This window comes from Callospermophilus lateralis, chromosome 15 (assembly GCF_048772815.1).
Source record: "Callospermophilus lateralis isolate mCalLat2 chromosome 15, mCalLat2.hap1, whole genome shotgun sequence".
Lineage (NCBI taxonomy): Eukaryota > Metazoa > Chordata > Mammalia > Rodentia > Sciuridae > Callospermophilus > Callospermophilus lateralis.
Window position 1 is genome coordinate 85,330,420 of NC_135319.1, and position 12,706 is coordinate 85,343,125.

Below are 12,706 nucleotides of genomic sequence, written 5' to 3' on the forward strand. Positions count from 1 at the left end.
TCTGCCTGCACCGAAACCAGGCTTCCTCAGAACTATTCTTAGCTGGGCACAGTGGCACACCCCTGTAATCCCAGAGGCTCTGGAGGCTGTGGCAGGAGGACTGCAGTTCAAGGCCAGCCTTGGCAATTTAGCCAGGCCTTGAGCAACTTAGCAAGACTCAGTTTCAAAATAAAAACATTTGAAAAGCTGGAGATGTGACTCGGTGGTAAAGGGCCTCTGGGTTCAGTTTCCAGTACCTAAAAAAGAAAAGTAAACTGTGTTTCTAAAACGTGGCCCAGAGTGTGGGAATGCTGAGACTTGAACCAGAGTAGAGGGGAGGACCAGGAGGGCCCCCTTGCTCACCCTCCTGGAGCAGGTGTGTGCTACCCCCTCCCGAGCCGCCTCTCTCGGGACAGGCGGGTGCAGACAGTCAGGTGGTCAACAGCAAGGAGTGGCCTCTTCATACACTGGGGTATCTGCCTGTGGAAGAGATACGAGGGGGTGAAGGTGCCGGCCAGAAGCAGATTCCAAAGCAGCATTATGTGGGTGTGGAATTCTGAATGTTCCCCGTCCAGGTGGAGGTCAGCCTTAGTTCTTAATTGTGAGTCTAACTTTTTAAAGGAGAGATCATGGCCGGGAACTATGCTCACAGCGGTCCGGAGCACAGGAAGGCTGGAAGTCAGGGACCCGCTCCCTCTTTCCTGGTTCCTCCTTCCTCCCAAGTGTTCCCAGTTATCCCCCAGTGTTTAGGAAGCCTGGGGCCCCTGGGCTGAGTCTGAGGGGGAGGCTTGAGGAACCCTGGAAGGGCCCCTCTGAAGCTTCATCTTACAGTCAGGTCGCACAGGGGCACGAGGACCCCAGAGCAGAGGATGGAGGAGGGTCTGGCTGATTGGCTCTTGGGAGAACCAAGTCCAGTGAGGGGATGAGGGTGGTGACGGGCGCTTCTGAAGTCCCTCCCGTCCCTGGGACCATGGTTTAACAGCTGTCCCAGGCCCCTTTGCCGGGACACCTCCTGTCTGTGTGCCACCCTGAGGTCTCTGAATCCTCGCAGCAGCGTAGGAGGTGGAGGTGCTGTGCCCGCTGCGTGTCACCCACGTGCAGACTTGGCTCACTTGGTTCCTAAGTGGCAGAGCTGGGTTGAAGCTGGGGTGGGGGTAGAGCCCCTCCCTGGCAGATGGCCAGGTCCATCTATAGCCCTGTCGGGTGACCGCAGAGTGCAGGAGGGGGCAGGTGACAGAGCATAGATGCTCTCGGTGCTGCTGGGACCTCAGCAGCTCCCCCACTGTCTCTCCCAGAGGGGAGGCTGGGGAGAACCTGGGCAGGGTGAAGTGTGATTAAAATAGGAGGTGACCGCTACAAACCTGGGGAGGACACCACAGAGGAGCGGGCATTTATCCAATCAGATCGTCCGGCTGTTCTCAGTGGGTCGGTGGGAAAGAGGTAGTTCTGGTAGGAGCAGGGTCCCCCAGGGCTCCACGAAATCCATCCTCCTCATTCAGTTCCACATTTGTGAACTGGCTCGCTGAGATTTGCTTCTAACCCCAGAGTCAGAACCTGTGGCTCTTCCTCAGTCTCGTGGAGACACCTGCCGAGTGGTGAAAATCGGGGTCGCATGGCACCCGTGTTCTCAGCCGAGGTCGGACGAGGCCCCGCTGGCTGTCTTCACCACATTTGGGCTTTCCGTGAGCAAGAGTCCTTTTCACAGATCGCTGGCAGTTCCTGTGCTGTGGTTTGGAGGTGTCGCTGTGTGTTTGGGTGTCCCAGTGCTGTCCTACGTGCAAGAAGGCCGTGTGTGACGTGCCCGTGGGAGAAGACGCGTGATAGGCAAGCTCCGCTCTGGCCTAGTGGAGGTGTGGTTGGCGTGAGCTCCAGGTCACCCACCCTAGGACACCTTGAGAGGGAAATGCACACACAAGCTCACTGTCGATAGGTTGGCTGACGAAAGCATTGTGTCAGAGGCTCTCGGGGCCCAACCTTGTCCTTGAGGAGCCCCGAGAGCCAAGGTTTAGTGTTGGCAGATTCAGGCTCACAGACTTTATCAAGTTCAGCAAGAAGCAACAGACTCCTGCAGATCTGTCAGAGTGGAGGAGGGGACCTTCTGGGGGTGCAGTGGTGACAGTTTTCACCTCAGAAGTGTCCCTGCCTCCCCTACCCAAGGACCCCTCCTCCCTCCCCTGCTGAGAGTAGGACTTGGGAGAGGAGGGGATGGGGAGGGGATGGGAGGAAAACTGGGCTGTCACAGTCCTTTGTCTTCACAGAACAGGGTCGGTACTTCAAGTTAGAAAGTTTAATGAAAAACTTTTGGTTTTTTTGGTGCCAGGGATTGAATTCAGGAGCACTTAACCACTGAGCCGCATCCCCAGCCCTGTTTGGTATTTTATTTAGAGACAGGGTCTCACGGAGTTGCTTAGGGCCTTGCTAAGTTGCTGAGGCTGGCTTTGAACTTGAGATCCTCCTGCCTCAGCCTCCCGGAGCTGCTGGGATGACAGGCGTGCACCACCACATCTGGCTAATTAAAAACCTCTCAATGTGTTCTTAAAAAGTTATGTAAAAGATGGGGCAGAAGCTTTTGCTTTAAGCCAACTAAGAGAAAAACAGAGCAGGCCTCTGTCCTGCTCATTCTACATTCCTAGAGCTTTTCTCTCTAAATAGTAAAAAAAGGAGAAGTCACCTCTGTCCGGGGTGTTTCTCTTATTAAAGCCTCTGGAGAACTCCCACCTGCCCGCACCTAGGAAGGGCCCCTGCAGGGCCTGGGCTAGTTGTGCTTCCATTTTGCTTTGGCATCCCTGGGGCCCCGGTATTCTAGAACATTCTACTAATGACTAGCTTGCCCGTGGGCATTTGTACTCTCATCTATTATGAAAACCAGAATGAATTTCGTTATGAAACCTTCTAGCTGTTGACCAGACAGATTGAAATGGGAGCTCTGGTCACATCCAGAAATCTCCCATGCTCTTCCCCATTGTCAGAGACCCAGGTGACCTTGAGGATTCCCATCGACACAGCTGGGAAACTGTTTGCCTACTCACCACTCATGTCCGTGGGTCCAACTTTAGTGTGCATCAGAATGACCTGGTGACAACCAGATTGCTAACCCCACCCTGAGCTGAGCCTCTGCTGCAGAGCCTGAGGAGCTGCCCAGGACTCTGCATTGCTGACAGTCCCTAGGGACGCCTGTGCTGCTGGTCTCGCGCCTCCAGCAGAGCTCCACTGCGTGGAAGCCATCTCACCCTGTTCACAGCTGGCAGGACTCCAGGCGGCTGCATCAGCAGTTGGTGGCAGATGCTCCTGCTCTCTGCTTTCAAACAAAGCAGCCACAGCCAGGGAACCTGGAGCTCCTGCTCAGCATCCTTACTTACTCGAGCATTTCCAAACACAGAAGCAGAACTTCACACTTTTAGAAGGTGCAAGACGTAAAGCTTCTGTTTTTCCTTTTGTTCCTAAATCACTTTGCTGTTTGCACAGGATTTTTTTGTCTTTGAGCTCTAGCCTTGTGCATGCTAGGCAAGTGCTCTACCGCTGAGCCACCTCCCCAGCAAGCTGTTGCCTAAGGGGGCTCCACCACCATGAAGCTTTGTTGAATTTTTATTTAAGCAGACACTAGATTGAAAACGGAAGCATAAAATGGAGAATTTCTTTTAAATTTAGAAGAGGGATTACCCAATTCTGTTAACAGGATTTCTTTGTAGCTTTTTTTTTTTTTTGCGAGGGGTAATCAGGAATTGAACGGAGGGGCTCTCAGCCTCTGAGCCACATCCCTAGTCCTTTTTTTAATATTTTATTCAGGGACAGGGTCTTGCTGAGTTGCTTAGGGCCTCGGTGAGTTGCTAAAGCTGGCTTTGAACTCTTGATCCTCCTACCTCAGCCTCCCAAGCCTCTGGGATTGCAAGCATGCACCACCAAATGGCTCCTTTGTGCCATTTCAAAGCTACTTTGATGTTCATGAGTCAGATCTACACAAGCAGCGCACAGTGTGCCTAGTAAATGGGGTGCTCTGTAGATTCATTCAGAACCTTTGCGTTTCCAGTGTTTGGCTACTATCAGGCAGAACCGTGTGAGTTGCCACTTTGGTAGTTGTCAGATTTTGACAGTTTCACATCATTCAGATGAACACAGGGTTTTGTTCTTCCCCTGGTTCTTGGCCTGCGTTATCTGTGCAGGTGGGTTTTGGCTTGATGAAAACATAGCCTGGTATCTCTGAGCTCAGCTTCCTTTCGTTCTCTTTATCTCATGCCTCCACCATCTGTAACCTGGGCCTGTTACCCTGGGGTGCTCAGAGCCCGTGAGGAGATTTTGCACCTGGGCTGAGCACCTCAGGAGCTGCTAGCGATGAGGAGATAGTGGGAATTCGTGACCCAGATGTTCCAACCCAGACCAAAGCCTCTGCTATAGTTTTGGGATGGTCTTTATGACTCTTCCCCTAGTTAATATTTTCCTTCCTGCCAAATCCCACTTGGGCCAAACTTAAAAAAAAGTAATAATAATTTTTCTCCTCTGAACACAGACTCAGTCTGGGAAGGGAAAGAGGATAAGGAAAGTACCAGGGAAGAACTGACCAGCCAGTTCAGGGTTAACTGTGCAGGAGTCACGCCCCCCTGCCCCCCACCCTCTGAGCTGAAGATTAGCAGTTCAGTCTATTTGGGGCTGTTCCCATGCTCTGGGGGTTGCTGGTGCTCACATGCTGGTGCATCTAGCTGGTGACTGGAAATATCTGGATGTGCTTGCCTCTGAGCTTCCAGCCAATTTACGGGCCTCTCTCAGCACCCTCTGAGTTGGGCTCTGGAGCATTCTGGTAGCGTGGCTCAGAGGTGCTTGCCCTGTCTCCAGTTGCTGGGACTTGCGTAATCAAATCTCCGGCCTCAGAATGACTGTCCAGTGCTCTCCAAACCAGCCATTCCGGAGCCCATCCCTCCTTCCAGCCTGCTCTCCCTTTCAGTCTGGCTGACTTGGGCTCTGGTGCCTGCCCGTTACGTGATCTGCACACGTGGGGATTGAAGAACAAGAAGTCAAGAGGGCTGTGAGGCAGGGCTGTTGTGCTCAATGCCTTCCAGATGGTGCTGTGAGCTGGAGATAAGATGCTGCGCCAGGCTGGCCTGGCCTGGCAGGACGTGATACGTTCAGCTCGCACCTGGGGGGCTGTTATCACCCTCCTGTGACAGCCTGGGCCGCTCTGGTGTTTGTTCTTGGACAGGGGCTTAATTTGGCAACTCCAGCTGATCTGTGAAATCAAATTTGCTATCAGTTCGGTGGGCATTCTGCCAAGGACTTAAACACCCTGAACAGGGACTCAAGGCACAAGCGTCTCGGTGTAGCTGGACTCGGTGCAAGCCCTGGAAGACGGTCTCTGTTCTCTGTGGGTGGGGACTGTGGCTGAATGGCCGTTGGGACCAGTCATTGTTCATGAGGACCATGGCAAGGCATGATTCAGGGACAGCACAGTGGCTCTGCAGCAGTGCCTGCAGAGAAGGATTCTGAAGTCTGGTCCAGCTGGGCTTAACCGGAAAGAAGACCCTGATGGACAGATCACGCCTGTCTGCTGAAAGGATGGTGCTTTGGGTGGTCTCTGTTTGTCAGCTGTGTCGCAAAAAAAGGGGGAAAGTTGGAATGAAATTCGCATCCCCTTCACCTCCCAAACACGCAAACATTCTACGTGAATTTGAATTCAGCTTTGACTTGTTCCGGGAGAATTGAAAAGTGTTGGTGAGACCCTCAAATGGGACAGGGGATCAGGACACTCACAACTAGACAGGCCTTTGTGTACCTTAGCCTCGGGCCCATTTTGGGAGGACAGGAGGACCACTTGTAGAGGTGACATGGAATGCAGAGGGTGAGGACCCCACCTCTTGTGCTTTGTGCTGGATGCGGCAAGGGTCCTGGAAGTTCTACAGAGGACATTGTCTTTAAGACATGAAGGCCTCACCTTCCTGAGAACAGTGTCTTCAAGACAGTCACTGTGGGTCGTGGGGAGGAAGGCAGAGACAGGAGCTGACCGGAATCGATGACAAGAACCTCACCACCTTCCTGTCTCTGCGGGGTAGCCGAGCCCTCTGGCAGCTCGGGGAGTGAGAGGGACCCATTTCCCCTCTTCTTTGGTCCAGGTCCAGGCTGGCTTCCTGGATGTGTAGCCTGGGGCTGCCCAGTGTGCTGCTCTCAGAAGGGCCCTGCTCCTGGTTCAACCCTCTGCCGTTTCTCTCTTGAAATCTCGGTGCCTTTAGAAGATGAGCCCGGCATTTTCCCTTGGCTTTCACCTGCATCCATTTTGCCTGGAAAGCATGTTGCTGGCCCAGCCTCTGCACTTGACTCTGACATTCCCGGAGGACAGTCAGTTGCCCCCAAGGTTGGCGAGCCTGGGAGGGAGGGCCTCAGGTTTGGAGCACTGTATTGGGGCCAGGCTCCCTCCTGGGGGCTGGAGACCTGTGGGCAGAACTGGGCTTGTTCCTGCTCCTGCTCTAGCAGAAGAAAGGACACCTTCATGGGACACAATGGGATGCCCAGAGGTTGGGGGCCACCTGGCCTGGTGTGCCTGGTGGATGCTGTTCCCCTGTCAGGGGAGAGAGAGTCCCTGTTTGGCAGGCGCCTGAGGGGGGAGGCAGATGCCTTCTAGGTGGAGGGTCTGTGGAGCCAAGGCCCTGCTCAGAGCGTCCAGGGGCCTCACTGCTTGGCTGGGTCAGAGCGGGTGGTGGTGGCTCTAGGCCTGGGGGTGGTTCAGAGCCACCTGGGGAGCCCCCTGCTGGCTGGGGTCTGCTTCTGCAGTTCAAAGGCCTTGGAAAAAGTTGGGGAAGGTTTTATGCAAGGAGAGGACCTGCTTGAGTTGGGTCATTCTGTGCTGTGGGGACATGGATCTGAGGGGATAGCATAGCCGGATGTCCCAGGAGTTCTGCTCCCAGAGGGTGAGGACCTGGGGCTGCAGAGGTGGCCGGCCAGAGAGGCAGATCCCGGAAAAAGGAGGTGAGTCAGCAGGAAGAGGCGATGAAGGGCCTGGGGCAATAGAGAGTGGAGGAGGCTGACCATCCTGATTTCCAGGCGCTGCGTGACCGGCTGGTGGGGTCACTGTCCAAATGAGAAGATTGGAGGAGGAGGGTCCCTACTGGGACCTGGAGTGTCTGTGCTGGGCTTGGTGGTGTTCGCTCATTTCCCTAAGGGGGACGGACCTCCTTGGCTGGTGGGGATGGCTGGAAGGGAAGGTGGAGGGAGGCACCCACCGTTCTTAATCAAGCTGTTGAGTCACTTGTTTGGTGCCTTTGACTAATGGGACCAGGCCAGGGCAGGAAGGGTGTGGCCTGGTGGTTCAGAGCCAACCGAGGGAAGGGAGGAGTGAGCTTGGGGTGGCCTGGGGAACAGAACTGGCTTTGAGGACAGCCAGGAGCTCCAGGACGCGGAGCTGGGAGCTGGGTACCGAGTGAGCCTCCATGGTGCTGCCCCCGGGCCTTCTCAGGTTGGCTGCAGTGGACTGTAGTTTGGGGGCATCCCTGGGGGGGTCCCAGGCTGTGGACTGTCCTGGGGCCACCCAGCTGGAACATTTCCAAAATAGATTTTTCCTTACAGTTTGATAACCCGGAGCCGTGATGCACGCCTGTAATCCTAGCGATTCTGGAGGGTGAAGCAGGAGGCTTGCAAACCCAAGGCCAGCCTGGGCGACTTAGCCAGACCCTGTCTCAAAAATTAAAAGGGCTGGAGGCGTAGCTCAGTGATAAAGCGCCCGGGTTCAGTCCCAATAAACACACACACACACACACACACACACACACACGGAGTACTTTGAATAACAGAACTGCAAGCAGTATACCTTTCCTCGTTGTGTATTAAATTACCTCTTAGTGGGATGTGTGTGCGCGGAGGAAGCAGCTGAACGTCCTTGAGAGCCTGTGTTTTAGACGCGCGCTTTGTGTTTGTAAGTGGCCTCTTCACCGACTAGGAATGTGGGTTGAGGGAATATCATAAAGGGGCTTCCTGAGTGTGAAGGTGTCTCTCTTAAGAGTTTAAACAGTTCAAGGAGTCCATATTATTCATGTTGAGTCTTTTTTTTTTTTTTTTTTTTACAAAATTATTTTAATCCCTGTCCACGTGGTAGACAAATAAGAATTGGATGACCCAGTTGTCGCTCCACCTATAAACCTATGTTATGAATTCGCCTGGGTCTTTCCAACACTCCTTGTCACTTCTCTCCACTGTGGCCTGGCACTGTGGCCTTCAGGGATCGCTGTCGTCTGACTCTTGTTTTTCTGTCCATTTCCATGGGGCCCCGAGGAGCCAACAGGGTGGACTCGAGCTCAGTCTGCACTCGTGACCCTTGGGCACAGCCGGTGGGATACTCCCGGGCTGTCTGTGCTGGTGCTTCCTGTGGGTGGCCCAGCTGGATGGGGAGGATAAGAGACATGGCTCCTGTGTACCGGGAGCTCACAGGTTGGTCTCCCCAGGGTAGGACAGACATCAGGACCTGTTCCCGAGGAGGAGTGTGGGCTCAGGACCGGGACAGACTCTTTAGAAAGTGGGCACGTTGGACGTGACACGGCTGGGCCCATCACTTCAGGCACACCCAGGAGGGAGGGGACAGGGCAGGACAGGGGAGGGGAGTGAGGGACTGGGCGAGACTGAGAAGTCTCCTCCAGGGTGTGTGGGGTAGATGCCTGTGGAGGTTGTCCTCCAGGCCACGGTGCCAGCCTCAGTGGAGCCCGAGAAGCGGGGAATGAGCAGGACTTGGTGACGCAGAAACCCACGCTCCTGTGGGTATTTGCCCCTGGGGGAAGAAATGATCCTGCCCCACAAGGGCTGTGAAACCTCAAACCCCAGCTGCCACCCCAGGCTGGGTTTCAAGACCTCAGAACTGAGTCACGGAATTTCAGCCCGGCCCCCGCTGAGAGGCCCTGTAGGCCAGTTCTCTCGGGACAGAGCCCTGGAGGTCTGCAGAGACTGGGGAGGCGTCCCCGAAGTCTGTTCCCGGGCTGCAGATGGCAGTGCTGCTCCTGCCTTTGCCAAAGGGGAAGATGGGCACCTGTTTTGAGCTCCAGGACTGTGCCTCTTGGCTTTTGGGATTGTCTTCCCGGAGCTTCCCAAGGAGGCCCCTGCATGCTGGAGTTCCCTTGGACGTCCAGGAGAGGGCGCTGACCCAACACACCAGGCCCTGGCTGTGGCCATCTCCGCTGAGGAGCCAGGGAGGGAGCCCTGAGTCCTTGGCTACCCATCAGCCTTTTCAGCTGTACTTTTCTCAGCCTCAGATTTTTGGGGGGGCAAATCCTGGAGAGTTTGCAAAGTTATGTTGTAGTTCTCAGTTCAGAGTTTTATTGCCTGTACACAATGATGATAAATTATCACACAAAAAATCCTCTCCTCCAGAGAAAAGTCAAACAAGAAAACACACAGAGGGTCCCAACACCTGAGCTGTTAGTGAGGCCCCGGTTTTCCTGGAGCCTGAGGAGGGGGGAACTGGAGGCCCTGACCTGGCATTGGAGGTCACAGCCTCTACCGTGTATGTGGAGGCCCTGGTGGGGAGACCAGGGAAGCAGTGCACTGGGTCTTTAAATAGTCCATGCAGTGTGTGGGGTGGCTTGGGTGGGGTGAGTGGGGCCTGATGAATGTGCCGTTGATGAGCCAAGTTCCATTTGGAATAATCCTTCCATTGTGTCCCCAGCACCTCCCCAGCTGCTGCCCATGCGGGTCTTGCTCCCCTGGCCTCAGACCACGCAGTTTTGCCTTCTGCCTCAGCTGGCCATGGAGTAGAAGCTTCCTCCTGCCAGGATCTGGCCAAGGACACAAGCAGGCACCGTGCAAAACCCCTTCGCAGCAGCCATCCTGGAGGCCAGGGTCCTGGAGCTCGGCCCTGGGCATGGGTCAGGCCATATCAGCAAGAGCGGTGGTTGGGCCCTGTGAGCCTGTGTCTTTGGTCTTCTGGGCCGCAGCTGATCTCAGGCCAGCTCCTTATGTGACCGTGGGAGGCGCCGTGTGAGTCAGGGGACTGCAGAGAGGCAGGACCAGTAGTGTGTGCGAGACGTTCCTTCTGCAGAATTCCAGTTACACCGTGTTCTGGAAAGGGCCAGGCTCTGAGGAATGGAAACCCTATTAGGGTGGCCAGGGTGGGGCTGGGAAGAGGGATCTCGGGGTGATGGAAAGATCCTCTCTTGGTTGTGGGGGTGGTTACATCACTGTCGAGATTTTGGCAACTATGACTAAAAGAGTGACTTTTACTATTTTACTATAAGTTATACCTCAATTAAAAAAAAAAAAGAAAAAACTTATCCATGGGCTAACATAGATTCTGGGTGAAATCTAAAGGAATTCAGTCCTCCAGAACTTTCCCTGATGCAGACAGTCAGTCTGGCAGAGCGCGTCCCTGGAGCCAGTGGATGTGAGTGGCACCTGTTTCCTCCAGGTTTGCCGAGGCTCCCTGCCTCTCAGACAGGGTGAGTCTGCTCTGCTCAGGCCACCTCTGAGTCCTGTTCCTTTACACTCTGAGTGCATAGCCGCAGGAGCTTGGGCTACTCTGGGCCAGACACTGCTTGGGACAGGACACAAGATCAGAAGGCACACGCCACCCTGCCCTTGTGGGGCACCCGACCCACTGGAGAGGACAGGAATGGCGTGAGCAGCTAGAGTGGGACTCACAAGTGTGTCTCGCTGGGTGACGGACCTGGCTCTGCACCTATTCCAGGTGGCTAGGGAGGGCTTAACTACACACGGGCTGAGGACGCTGGGGAGAGGACAGAAACTGCCAGCTTGAGTGAGAACACAGAAGACAGGCCAGGGACCCTCACTAAGGATGCCTGGAGGGGCTGGAGCCTAGAGTGGGGGGGGGGCGGAAGCGGAGGGTGGTCTGGAAGACAGGCCCCGAGGGCCAAGCAGAGGGTCAGGTGGGGATTGGGATTTACCTTTTGTTCTCTTTGGTAGAATTTTTTGTTAATAAAATTTTTTTGAAAGTACAATTTAAATTTATGGAAAAGTCGAAAAGATAGTATGGAAAGCTCCGATTTATCCATGACTAGAGTTTCCTCTGATAACACTGTAATAATGGTCTGGTAATTTGATATGATTTATGAACCAATATTGATGCCTTATTTTTAACTAAATTCCTTAGTTTATTAAGTTTTTATTTTAGTCTTCCCGCATCCCCCTCCCACCATGTCCTTTTTCTGTTCCAAGATGGCACATCCCCCTCTCAGACGCTCCTTGGTTCTGGTGACCTTGGTAGTTTTGGGGTGTTCTGGTCAGGCATTTGGTAGGATGCCCCTTGATTGGAACTTGCTTGATGTTTTTCTCATGATTACACTGGGGATATGGATTTTGGGAGAGAAAGAGTACAGAGATAAAATGCCATTTACTTCGGTCCCATCGAGGAACCTGGCCATCACGGAACTGTGTCCTTGGCTGTGCCGTGGTGTTGCAGGGCTCCACGGGCTTCTCTTCCATCTGCAGTCTTTGGAGGGAGTCATGGTGCAGCCCCTACTTTTGGCCTGGGGCTTCAGCTACCCTCCGCCTCTGTTACATTTACATAAATTATTTAGAATTCTTCTGCACAGATTTGTCTCCTCTCTCCCATTTATTAATTTATTCAATAATTTATTTATCAGTGCGGACTCCGGGGTATTTATTTAATACTTTGGGCTGTAATCCAATACTGTCATCTTTTATTGTGCAGATTGCTGAGCTTTGGCTGTTGGCTCCGTTGACTTTCTTTTGAGTGTCTAGAAGCCCCGGGCAGGACAGTGATGTGATCAGATTTGCATTTTTAAAACCTTCACAAGCTGCCTGCCAAGGCAGAGAGGTTGCAGCACTGAGAGGCCCCCAAGCCTTGAGGCTCCCTGCCCTGGCCTGGCTGGGCAGGACGCAGACAGCTGTGTTTCCATCACCTCTAGTGAAGCATGCCTTCCAACTCCACTTGGCACTGTTTTTAGGTCATGGGGACTGTGGCCTGGATCCAGGGGTCCAAGTAAATCATGTCCCTTCCTCTCTGACCCATCCCTGGAGGTTTTCAGGGCCGTTTTCAACAGTGAGCAGATGAGCATTTCCTTGCGTGGAGACGGAAGTTGTTCTTCACCCACCTGGCCCAGCGTCAGAGGTCCTCCATTCCTCCATTGCGTGATGTGAAGATCCGTCCCTGGGTTCCCGTTTCCCTGCGGCTTCTCTTGCTGGACAGGCTGCCTCCTGTTTTCACCACGTGCAGGCAGCTGCAGCGCCCCCACATCTGTGGCTTTGTCTTCCCTCTTTGGCTTGGAGGGGAGCAGCATGGCAGTGAGACCTGGTGTCTTGACAGAGAACGCCCAGGGCACGTCTTATTACTGATGGACAGACGCTCTCTTCTTGCTGAGCCACTTCCTGCCGCCTGCTGCTTCTCGTGGCTGCCTTGGAAATACTGACGCAATCCCAGAGCAAAGAGCCTTTCTCCAGGAGCTCTCGCAGTCCCCTTCCTCACACACCCATCAGTGTCATTAGGCCCCATGCCTTGGGGACAACAGATGTGACTTGGGGAGAGAGAAAGGGAAGGGTAGGAGAGGGCTTTGCTTTCTGCAGCCCAAACCTGCCTGAAGCAACGAGCCTGTCCTGGGAGGAGGGAGGAGAACATCGATTGCTGAGACTGAGCTTCGAACAGGCCTTCTGTCTCCTCCAGTGCCCACCCAGCGCTGTTTGGCGGGTGAGAGAGGCTGAGGCCAGAGAGTCTGATGATCTTAAGAACTTCCAGGAACACAGGAGCACAAGTCAGAAGGTTTTGCTCACACCAAGACAGCCCAGCTGACCT

General features: G+C 54.1%; 1 protein-coding gene across 9 annotated transcripts in view; it reads left to right on the forward strand.

The window, feature by feature from the left end:
• Tacc2 (transforming acidic coiled-coil containing protein 2) overlaps positions 1-12,706 on the forward strand; it is a 190,705-nt gene that overhangs the window by 97,418 nt on the left and 80,581 nt on the right. The gene's annotated exons all lie outside the window — the stretch shown is intronic.